We start from the raw sequence: 12,193 nt of genomic DNA, 5'->3' as shown, positions 1-12,193 counted from the left end.
TGAAGGCGATTTTAAGTGGGGAGAGAGCACTATGCCTGACTCCCTGAAGTGAATCTGCTGGTAAAAGAAGTCCCAACAATGTGCTTCCTGAAGGAAATGCCATGGTGGATGGCATACTAGTGCATTGCTACCCAAGAAAAGACTGCCTTAAAATGGCAAGTCTGCCTTAGAGTGGTGCCAGGGTCCCCAGGAAAAGAATTCTGTTCAAGGCACCTGAAATGCTCCCAAGAGCGTTGATTGACCCTATACCAGCCCTTATTGTCTCCATTGACCGTTACCATTTGGCAAGTGCATGGCATCCTATAACAAATTAACCAGGGATCTAAGTCCAGTGCATCAAACACAAAAATCACCATTAAAATTAGTATCTTTGTTCGCAATCTCATTTGAAAAGTCAGTAAATGGAGGAACCTGAAAACTCATCTACTTTCCCTGGAAATAATTTCTGAACTTTTTTCAGTGGCAGATATTCCATATGTAGTGCCAGAAAGATTACTTGGCTGCCTATGCAATGCCTGCTATCTGGACAAAGAGTGAGTTCAAGCTCCCCTATTGTCAGTCTTTTACTAGCACTATATTAGAACATAAATAACAGGTATAGCACAAAGTAGGAACTTGCACACAAGACAGACCAGTGGTACAAAGAAAAGAGTAATCTGCCAGTAGCAGTGGCTGATATCTTATGTCCTGAAGCATAAGACCTGACTGGCCATATTCACTTGCAAAGCTGTAGATATTATTAATGGGAACTTATATAGTGAGAAAAATGTGTTAACTAATATACTTATGCTAAACAATTTGTTCCACCTTGTTTTTAGTAGGCACTCTGAGTTAGTTTCTCAGACCTGAAGAAGAGCTTTGTGTAAGTTTGAAAGCTTGTCTCTCACCAACAGAAGTTGGTCCAATAAAAGATATTACCGCACCCACCTTGTCTCTCTAATAAAGTAACTCAGTTCTTTAAAATTCCTGTTTCAGTATTTGTGTTGATAGCCTTAGGCAGCAATGAATTCCAAAGGCTGTGCATATATGTATTTCCTTTTGTTTATTTTACATTGACTATCTTAGTTTAATTTCATGTCTCCTATTCCTATATCAGGAGGCAGGAACAATGCAGCATCTGATTCATTTTCAGTATAACTCTCATAATTTGAACAATCTCAAAATTGTCTCCTCTCCAGGCTAAATAATCTCTGGTTGTATGTAAACCTTGATTAGTTCTAATCAGTTTTCCTTCCCTTCTCTGAAGCTCCAGTACATCTTTCTTGTGGCAAGATGATCTCAGTCCTGCAGATGAGGGCATGCCATTGTTTTGTACAATATTGTAACACTTTTCATATAATTTACTTCCTTTTTGCTTTTCTGATCACTGCTTTAAACTAGCCCGATATCTTCATTGTGTGTATTATCCTGGACATAAATTTTGGTTTAGTGCCCTTATGGAACATAGGAATTGCCATACCTATGGGATCACTGGCTCCATCTAGTCCAGTATTTTTTCTGATAGCAGATAGTACTTGATACTTAAGAAGAAAGAAACCCTAGCAGTCAACAATTATGGAATGAATTGTCCATTGGAAACATTTCTTCCTAGCCTCCATTATCTAATGGTTGGCTTATGTCTGTAACATGTTTTGTAAGGGATATAAATCTTTCTTATCTAATATAACTCTTCTGATTATCATAGAATCATAGAAATGTAGGGCTGGAAGGGTTCCTCAGGAGGGCATCAAGTCCAGTCCCCTGTGCTAAGGCAGGACCACATATAGGTTGTGTTTTTTGCTCTTTACACAACATATATAATATGAAGAAATTGTTGGGTCCAAATACACATTGGACTCTGGCAGGATTCTAGTGGCTTTTAAAACATAAAAGATAATAAGGGCCACCAGAGAGGTCACAAACTACTTAGAGGGACATTATCCAATTTCTATACACTACCTATGTCTAACCCTTTTATTGAATCCTACTAAGCTCTTTGTCTCAATTATATCTTGTGGCAGTGAGTTCCATAGGTTAGCTATATACTGAGTGACAAGAGTATTTATGTTATCAGTTTTAAATCTGCAGCCAGAAATGTTGGAATCAGAAGATCCTGAAAGATTTAGTTTCATTTTGGAGAAGCAGTTAGAATTAGGCAGTTGAAAAGAGCAGGAGAAAGGTATGGTTGCTGCAGGGGCACTTCACTGAGGAGGAAATAGGAATCAATCAGGACTGGGAAAACAGACCTTGTGAACACAGGCAAAACAGCAGAGTTTATTAAACAGTTTTTAACAGTTTGTTCCAGCTGCATAGATGGGTCAAACCCACATTAATGTGTCAAACAGATTAATACATATGATTTAGATCAGGCAGCCTCCTCTCCCCCCAAACCTAAGATGAAGAATAGCTTTTTAACCTGGTTGAAAGTTGGAATTTCTGTTCAAGGAGGAATTCTAAAATTCTGAAAAAAAAATGTATCATTTCAGAATGAAAAGTCTAAATTCTGATATTTCCTATGGAAGAGAAAATCTGAATAATTTCATTTCAAAATAATCAAAACATTTCATTTCCAAAATTTTTAAATGCAATTGAGTCTGAGAACCCAAGTTTCAAGGCTCATAGCTAAGATGTGGCTAGCAGACTGATAGTGAACCAAGAGCTCTAACCCTGGAGCAGTTTGTATTGTGGGATTGCCTCAGGGACATAAATCCTGAAAGCCAAGGCATCCCTATGGTAGAGCTGCCTAGAAGCTTGGGATCCCCAACAGCTCATCCCGCGAGCTGGCAAGAAATCAGGCAGAAAACCATCAGAACCTTGCCTGGGTTTGGTGGAAGTTCATAGAAATCAATACATTTCTGTGAAACATTTAGCTTAAGATGAATTCTCATTTTCTGACAAAAAAACTATTCAGCCAGGAAATTCTTGACAGTCATATTTAGTAACAATTGTCAAGATTGATTGTTCAGGCTCTGGCCATAGGAACAGTGTAAGGGAAGTGTAAGTGTGCTGAAGGAAGAAAGAGGCAAAACAAAGAAAGCACTAAAACTAAAGAAAGTGAGAACTGAGAAAGAAAATCAGACTCAGAAATCCACATAAAAAGAAAAACAGGATCTTGGTTATTCCATCTCTCTCTTTCTTTCTCTGTCGACTGAATTGCAGTCTGACTGGTCTGTTTAAATATAGATGGCATCATTCCCTGCAGTGAGTAAATTCTTATCTCTAAAGCCATGTAGACACTCAAACTTTTCAGAAACTCTGACTTAAAGCTATCCCTAACCCCACTCTCCAGAATGTGCCTTCCTCCTGAGAGGTGCAGCACAGAATCTGGCACATCAGCACCAGAAGAGGATTTACCATGAAACAAACTGTGCAGTGGCATGGGACCCCCAACGACATGTGGGCGCCCAAAATGCAGGACAAATATCTAACAACCTGACTGAGTCTAGGCCGCAGGGTTCAGACAGGCAGGCTTCCTGCATGCCATGGCCAGTGGCTCCATGCCACTCCCAGAAGCAGCTGGCTGCTGGCACGTCTCTGTGTGCCCCTGGTCATGGTGGGGAGGGGCAGTGCACGGTGACCTGCTGTCCCCGCACCCAAAGAGGTACGCAGAGACGTGCCAGCAACAGAGCTAAGGTGGCTCCCTGGCTGCTTTGCCTCCCTCCCTCCGCACCGCTTCGCTTCGGAAAGTCGCCGGCATGTCCCTGCGGCCTGTGTGTGTGTGCGCGCGCACGCTGCCCCTGCCCTGAGCACCGACTCCGCAGCTCCCATTGGCTGAGAACTGTGGCCAATGGGAACTGCGGGGTCGATGCCTGTGGGCAGCACCATGTGGAGATTCCCCTGATCCCCCCACCTAGGAGCTGCTGCCAGAGGGGTGTGTGTGCTGGTTGCTTTGGGAGCCTTGCCACCTGAAGTAAGCACCAGCCCTCTTGCCCCCCAGCCCAAAGCCTGCATCCCACACCCAAACTTCCTCACAGAGATTTCACCCACCTCCCACACCCCAACCCCCTGCTCCAGCCAAGAGCCCACCCCCCACACTCCCTACTGCACCCCAACCCCCTTCCCCAATCAAGGTACCTCACTTTATTTTCATTTACTTCCTATTACTCACAATATAGGAGGAGGATGAAGAAAAAAAAGAATGAAAAACAGGGGGCAGATAAGAGAGAATGTTCTTTTTCTTGGGTGGGTCCTGAGGGGGCCCCCAAAAATGAAGCTGCGCACAGGGCCCCACTAACTCTAAATCTGCCACTGACCAGCACCATGGATCCTTTTCAAGTAACCCAGGTATACATTTTTGCTACCTTCCCAGTGCCCCAAAGAAGCCAGCAGTGGCAATGTTGAGAGGCAGCTGGGGATATTTTATATATCTAATTAAATCAAATGCACAGAGAGAACAAGCCTTGCATTATCAAGAAATGTCCAGTCATCACCTAGACCACTTTGTGTGCTTTACTTCCTTTCATCTATCCTTTGGCATTTGTCTTTATAGATTGTAAACTTCCGCATAGCAGGATATGGCACATTGTGGGTGCTACTAGAAACAGTAAGAAGAAATAATAATAAATCATACCTGTTCCAGATCCTGGAGGTCAATGTCCTCTTTTATCTATATAGTTTAAAGTATAAAGCTAATTTATTTTGTTTAACATGTATTTGATTGTTTTGGTTTGTATTTAATTATATATTTGATTTGCGTGGTTTAATATTTTTATATCTGGCCTGTGTTAGTGATTGATATGGTAGTGGCACTCTTACTGAGGGTTGCTTTGGAAATGTATGGGTTTTGAAAATTATGTTGTATTTAATGCACCTTGTTGCAAAGCAACAGATGCTGTATAAACTAATGAAATGATACAGCATCAAGAAATTGTTTCTTCAGATCCTACCCAGCTATAACATTCAACACTGGAATAGGAAAATGACCGATTTAACTATGACTTTGGCTAATTTTTTAACTTAATCATTTTAACATACTGAGCTCCTTATTACCATCCAGAATATGGAGGCCCATAGCATATTCCTTCCTTTATGTGTTTGTGGTTTTATTACCTGTCATGTGTAAAATAGATTTGGGAAAGGTAACTCATTAACCATGAAAATGAATTAAAATACCAACATGTGCCAAAGGGAAAATAAGAAACAAACCTTTATTTCTGATTTTTCTGCATTTAGTATTTATGTATCTAAAACAAAAATAATCTGTTATGCTAATGAAGTAAATTTAAATGACTTATTTCTGGATAAAGAATGTTGGTAATAGTCTTTAAACCCCTGAATGGTCTGGGACCTGGTTATCTGAGAAACCACCTCTTACCCTATTCTCCATCACAGCATTTAATAGCTATTAGTTCCTAGGACTGAACTCTCCATGAGCATAGGGGGCCCTCAGTTTTCGACTTCATTAGCCTTGGTAATCCAACATGGATTGCGTTTGGCAGCTTTTGCGGCACAATACAAAGAATATTTATTTGGTTTAGCTTTTTGTTTTCTTGTTTTTGCTTGCTTTATTGCCACTACTCATTTTTCAGTATTGGTTGAAGGGGAATGATGTCTTAATTCAGACTTCCTCTGTGATCTGGGGCAAGTCACTTAACATTTCTGTGCCTCAGTTTCCCCATATATTAAATAAATATACTAACACTACTCTACTGCATAGAGGTATTGTGAAGCTTAATTCATTAATGTTTTCAAAGAACTTTGAAATCCTTGGATTTCACCCTACAAAAAGTTATAAGAATGAACTAATCTATAATTGCAGTGAATCAGACTCCAAAACTGCCAGAAACAGGATAATGCCAGAATTGTTCTTTCCTAGATAGTTACCTCCCAGTAATTATTCACAGATCACTGCTACTTGATTAATGATCTATTTAGAAAAGAGAAAATCAGCTGCCAATTAGGCAAATTTTAAATTAAAACAGAGGTGTGATGATACTGATTGAAACCTGACAGTATTAAATTGCAGTATGCTATTAAAAAAACCTATGTTCTGCCAACTGCATAGTTAGATCTTGATCTTACAAATATGCACGTAAGAAGACCTACTGAGCTAAGGATTGGCTACCTACCCCCTTACCAATGTATTATCAATGTAAACAAGCAAATAGTATGTATATATAATTTTGCAATAAAACTATTGCAAAAGTATTTAAAATTGCATGGAAAAAAGAGTTAAAAGTTCATACTCTACTTCATACCAACAATAATGTTTCTGCTAAATTTCAGGAAAATTACATGCAAAGGTTGTTTTATTGTTTGCAGCCTCAATAAAACATAAGATACAGGTCAAGGAGAATAACCCAGTTGATGTTTAGGGCACTGTACTGCTGGAAGTGTTAATTTTTGTAAGAAAGATAAAACATAGGCTTTGACCAGGCATATTTCTCAAGACATGGGTATTAGCATTTAGCTTTGACCAAGGAATGTTCTTTCTCTTAACCTGTGTTCAAATCTGCAGCACCACTTGCCACACCACTGGAATCCACTTTTAATTCTCAGTGTTACCAACAGTGGCTGACAATCTGATCCTCTACCTATCTCCACTCATAGGGGTATCTGACCTATTAATTACTGCACTTAACACCATCCTTTCTGAGCCCCCAAATTAAGGAAATCAGGGCTAGGTGTATGCATGCTTATTGGAAAGGGCATAGTGAGCACAAGGCCTGGCTTTGTTAGCAGTGGATGTACTGTTTTCATGGGCAGCTCAGTGTGGGCATCCATGGGGATTCTAGGTTGGGAATGCTGAGAACTGCTAGCCCAGAAAAACTGAAATTATAGATAGTTATATAGATGTTATTGTATGATCACTAATTCATGTCTGTATCACACTTCCACTTTACATGTTCTGCATTTGCTGAACACACTATGGATCACCTTTCTCCTTCACTTCTGCTTTCTTCTTCTGTTAGTTTCTTCCCCTCCCTCTCTTTCATTCTGGGGAGATGCATTCCCTCTTCTTCAATTATTTGTATAATTCTGTATCTATGTAAAATGCATTGCAAACTATTAATTAAATATATAGTTTCTTTCTATATTGACTTGGTTTTGTGGGACATGACAAGACTGCATAAGTTGCTGTCCTTAAAAGGATACTGTTGACTTATAATATATTGTAAAGAAATGTCTTTTTCTAGTTTACTAACAACACCTTAGATTAGTAAAAGTAAAATAACTTTTAAAAGTCTATTTACTTATCCCTATGCTCTTTGTTTACTTTTTCATATTTATCTTAGTGTGAACAATGAAAATTAGTGAAGTCAGTTTCAGTTTTGTTACAACTGGTTTCACTTTCAGTTTCTCAGTGCTGCAATGTTTGGGTTTCAAGTACTGCAGGTGAATGTTTTTAAATATTTGAAAAAATGTTTCATGACAAACATTTCTACTTTATTTGTAAAAGTTTGTTTTTATAAAATCTAAATTTTAGGCCAAATTGGTTTTCCCTGTGTCCATTTAGAGCACTGGACTGGAACTTAGAAGACCTAGATTCTATTCCCAACTCTGTCACCTGGGTGACCTTGGACAAGTCACTTTGCCTCCTTGTGCCTCAGTTTCCCCACCTCTAAAATGGGGATAATGCTTTCCTCCTTTGTAAAGTATTTTGAGATCTATGGCTGAAAAGCACTATATACCTAATAAGTCTTATTATTTTAGTTAGAAATGTAGAAAAGCAGAATATACTTTTTTCTTAATTATATTCATATCAAATTTGCTCCACTTACATGTCAAAAGAAAAAATTTCTGATTGCCAGCCCTGAAAACTCATGCTGGGATCTGACAGTCAAACTATGTCCTTTCTGTCACTTATAACCAAGAGTAAAGATTCTGCAGTTGGAACTTCGGTGATGATTTTGTTGATGATTCGTGAGCCAGAAGAGATTTCAGATCTCTCTACCATTGCTATATTGGCTCTGCAATTTATTTTGTCAGTAAACAGATATGACCTGAAGGCAGATGGAACAGATGTATTGAGTAAGAACTTCAAGAAGGTACCGTTTCTACACAGTCACTTTTCAGACTAGAACTAAACTATATTCAAAAGGGGCTTTGTCACGCTTTGCTAAGAATTTCTTTGTTATGATGAATTTAAATGTTACCTTAAATGTCACAGAATCATAAAATCAGAGGGGTAGCCGTGTTAGTCTGGGTCTGTAAAAAGTGACAGAGAGTCTTGTGGCACCTTATAAACTAACAGAAGTATTGGAGCATAAGCTATTAGGGTGACCAGATGTCCTGATTTTATAGGGACAGTCCCGATTTTTGGGTCTTTTTCTTATATAGGCTCCTATTACCCCTCACCCCATCCCAATTTTTTACATTTGCTGTCTGGTCACCCTATAAGCTATTCACCCATGAAAGCTTATGCTCCAATACTTCTGTTAGTCTATAAGGTGCCACAGAACTCTTTGTCGCTTTTTACAGAATCATAAAAGTTAGAGGAAGTGATAAGAAGACTTAGCATTTATAAAGTGCTTTGAATCTGTAGCTCTCAAAGTTCTTTACAAAAATTAATAAGTCTAAGGAAACAGAGGCACAGATATACAACTTGTCAAGGTGGGTATGTCTACATAGCAAGCAGCAGCCTGTGGCAGCGAGTCTCACAGCCTGGGTCTACAGATTTGGGTTCACACTACGGGGCTAAAAATATCTGTGTAGACATTTGGGCTTGGGTCCTGAAGCCTAGTGAGGGGGTTGGGCTTCAAAAGCCAACCTGAGCCTGAACAGATACACAGTTATTTTTAGTGCCATAATGTGCGCTCTGCAACCTGAGTCTATAGACCCAGGCTCTGAGACTCACTGCTGTGGGCTGCAGCTTGCTGTGTAGACATACCCTGTGAATGCTCAGAATACAGTCCAGGCTCTTGACTCTCAGTCTGGGGCACAATTCAAAGGCCACTGAAGTCAATAGAAATATTCCCATTGAGTTTAATGGGCTCTGGATCAGGCTTTTGATGCTCTAGACCAGGGGTAGGCAATCTATGGCACTTGTGCCAAAGGCGGCACACAAGATTATTTTCAGTGGCACTCACACTGCCCGGGTCCTGGCCACCGGTCCGGGGAGTTCTGCATTTTAATTTAATTTTAAATTAAGTTTCTTAAACATTTAAAAAACTTTATTTACTTTACATACAACAATAGTTTAAGTTATATATTATAGACTTATAGAAAGAGACCTTCTAGAAATGTTAAAATGTATTACTGGCACACGAAACCTTAGAGTGAATAAATGAAGACTTGGCACACCACTTCTGAAAGGTTGCCGACTCCTGCTCTAGACTAGCTATTACAGACTTGTTCCCTACAATACATTTTTTAGTCTTTTGTTCAACTAATTTTAAATCCCTTCTTAAAATACATTTCTGATGTGATGCCTACAGGAAGTCAGCCAACCAATTATGACTAGGCTGTGTAGTAGTTGGGAATGGCAGATTTATTTATTAAAAAATCTTTCAGATGATTTATTGAATAGCTAACCTAGGTAACTTATTATTGTTACCCCATTATCCCTCCAACCCCTTCAGTCCTACTTGTCACACCTACTTGTTGTGTCTTGTCTCAGATTAGATTTAAAGCTCTTTGAGCTAGAGACTATATGTTCTCATGTGTATCTGAACAGTACCCAGAACAATGGCTCCGGAGCCTAATTGTGGAGTGGGCATTACTCTAATATATTATTAAATAATAAATAATAATAAATTTCAATAAATATTTTTTCACGGATTTCGTCAAGGAGCTCTTTCACAATATTATAAAGGTGTTACAATTACATACGGGCTTGAACCATGAGATTTGGATTTTGATCTTCTACAAAGTTCAGAGGTTTTTGTGTGTGAGAGATTCAGAGTTTGGATCAGATTACTATAGAATCTATCTGTGAAATTCAGATCTGAACTTCCCCATAATCTGGGATTGTTTGGCTCCAGGGCTCTGACTTAGAATATTGTATAGGGTGATCTTATTCAAAACCATGCAAGTGACTCACAGATCTACTTGTCCATTCTGGGCCTGTCTCCTTCTGTCTAAATTAAAATATTAGCCTGTCTTCCTGACATCATTTCATGGATACCCAGCTGTCAACTAAGCTCAGCATGACCAAAACTAGACTCTTGATCTTTCCCCACTAAGTTCTTCGACCTTTCTCAGTCACTGTGACCACTGACAATCATGACAGGAATATCAGCTTAGTCTTTATTTTGTCCCTTCCTCTAGATCTAATGCATCCAGGCTGTGTCTAAATCTTACCACTTCTTCCTACACATCATCTGTAAGATCCAATATTTCCTTTCTACCCACATAGCTAAAATTCTTTCCCAGGCCCTCATTATCTTGCTTTCTGACTATAACCTCTTCTTTTCTTTTCTCGTCTAATGCCATCTTAAATTCATACAAAATGCTGCTGCAAAAATCATCTTTCTAACTTGCCACATCACCTCCCTCTTTGTACCTGTCCATTGCTTCCCCTTATAGTACATCAAACACAAGCTACTGGTCTTCAATTTTAAGGCTCCTCACCAACTATTCCATCCCTTACTTTAATCTCTTATCTAACACACTATGGAAACAACAACCCTTGCCTTTGCTATGTCCAGGATGCCAGCCTGGAGTGCCCATCTGTCAAATTTCACCTTCGTGCTTTCTCCCACACTCACTCTTATACATGGGGAGAAGCTCCCTGTAAAAATCTGCAAGCCCACAACCACTTTTAAAACCCACCTATGCCATGATGATTAGGCACTTGGTCTGCTGTGACCACCGCTTATATGATTGATCACAATCATCTTACTGTTATCTTGTGCTCCCCTCTCTATTTGTTTTCTCTCATCTTATACATAGATTGAGAGGGGCATGGGCTGTCATTTTATGTGTATGCAGTGCCTACCTAGTGCAATGGGGACAATCCTCGATTGGTGGCCTCAAGATCAGGGACGGCTCCAGACACCAGTGCAGCGTGTGCCTGGGGCGGCAAGCTGTGGGGGGCAGCCTGCCGGTTGCCGTGAGGGTGGCAGTCAGGCTGCCTTTGGTGGCATGCCAGCGGGAGGTCTGCCAGTCCAGAGGCTTTGGCAGCAGGTACGCTGCAGGCTTGGGACTGGCGGACCTCCTGCAGGCATGCCACCAAATCCACATTACCGGCGGACCTCCAGCAGGCATGCCACCTAAAGTCGCCTGACTGCCGTGCTTGGGGCGGCAAAATACATAGAGCCGCCCCTGCTCAAGATGCTAACACAATACAAATAAAAAATAGGCCAGCTGTCCCAAACTTCCCCCCAGTTTGTGGTTGTTCAGTTCCCAGCACATTCTGGCTCAGCCTACTCTATTCTCTTTAGATTTTTATACTATGCTCATTATTGTAGTATTTAAGAACCTTCCAATACTGCATTAAGCAACATGATTACACATCTGTCACATTTGTTCTCTTATCCTTCCCTTGTGGAAGAAGTGTATGGAGAGGAGTATCTTGTTTTGATAAGGTTTATTTTGTGTGTTTTGGTTACATATACCTGTTGCTAGGAATTTATAATAGAGAAGGCAAGGTAAAAGAAATGTGCCTTGCACATGGAAATGGAAAGTGGTGAGGATTGTGATAGTTCTTAGTTCATAAGTTCATTCCACAGTCTCAGATAACTCTGGAGAAGGTTCCGTCTCTCACATAGAAGAGATTTACACTACAGCTACACTACAGCTTAAGTCGAGATAAATTATATGGCTTAGGGGTGTGAATTAGTCACCCCACTGAGCGACATAACTTACGCTGACTTAAGCACTGGTGCAGACAGCACTATGTCGGCAGGGCAGCTTTTCCCGCTGACATAGCTACTGTCACTTGCGGGGATTGGAATAATTAAGCTGATGGGAGAGCTCTCTCCCATTGGCTTAGAGCGGCTGAACAGAGTTTATAGCAGTGTAGCTGCATTAGTTTAAACTGCGCCTCTGTAAGCTCTCTAGTGTAGCCATGGCCATATTGTTGACAGTTCCACTGTGCCAGATGAACAAAGTTATCAACTCTGGTTTTTGTCCCAGAGCAGGGGCTTGTGCCGGGGAGGGGGGGGGGGGCAAGCAGAGGCATCTCCTCTCAGTAATCACTGGGGGCACAGAACTTCTCAGGCCTCTGCATAGGCGCTGACTTCCCCTCTTTCCCCTGGGTGCTCGACCCCCTCCTCTACTCCCGGCCCCGCCCCCACTCTACCCCTTCCATGAGGCCCCCATCCCCATTCCA

Source organism: Mauremys reevesii, linkage group 3 (genome assembly GCF_016161935.1).
Source record: "Mauremys reevesii isolate NIE-2019 linkage group 3, ASM1616193v1, whole genome shotgun sequence".
NCBI lineage: Eukaryota > Metazoa > Chordata > Testudines > Geoemydidae > Mauremys > Mauremys reevesii.
The sequence above is the reverse complement of the archived record's forward strand: the minus strand, read 5'-3'. Positions refer to the sequence as shown.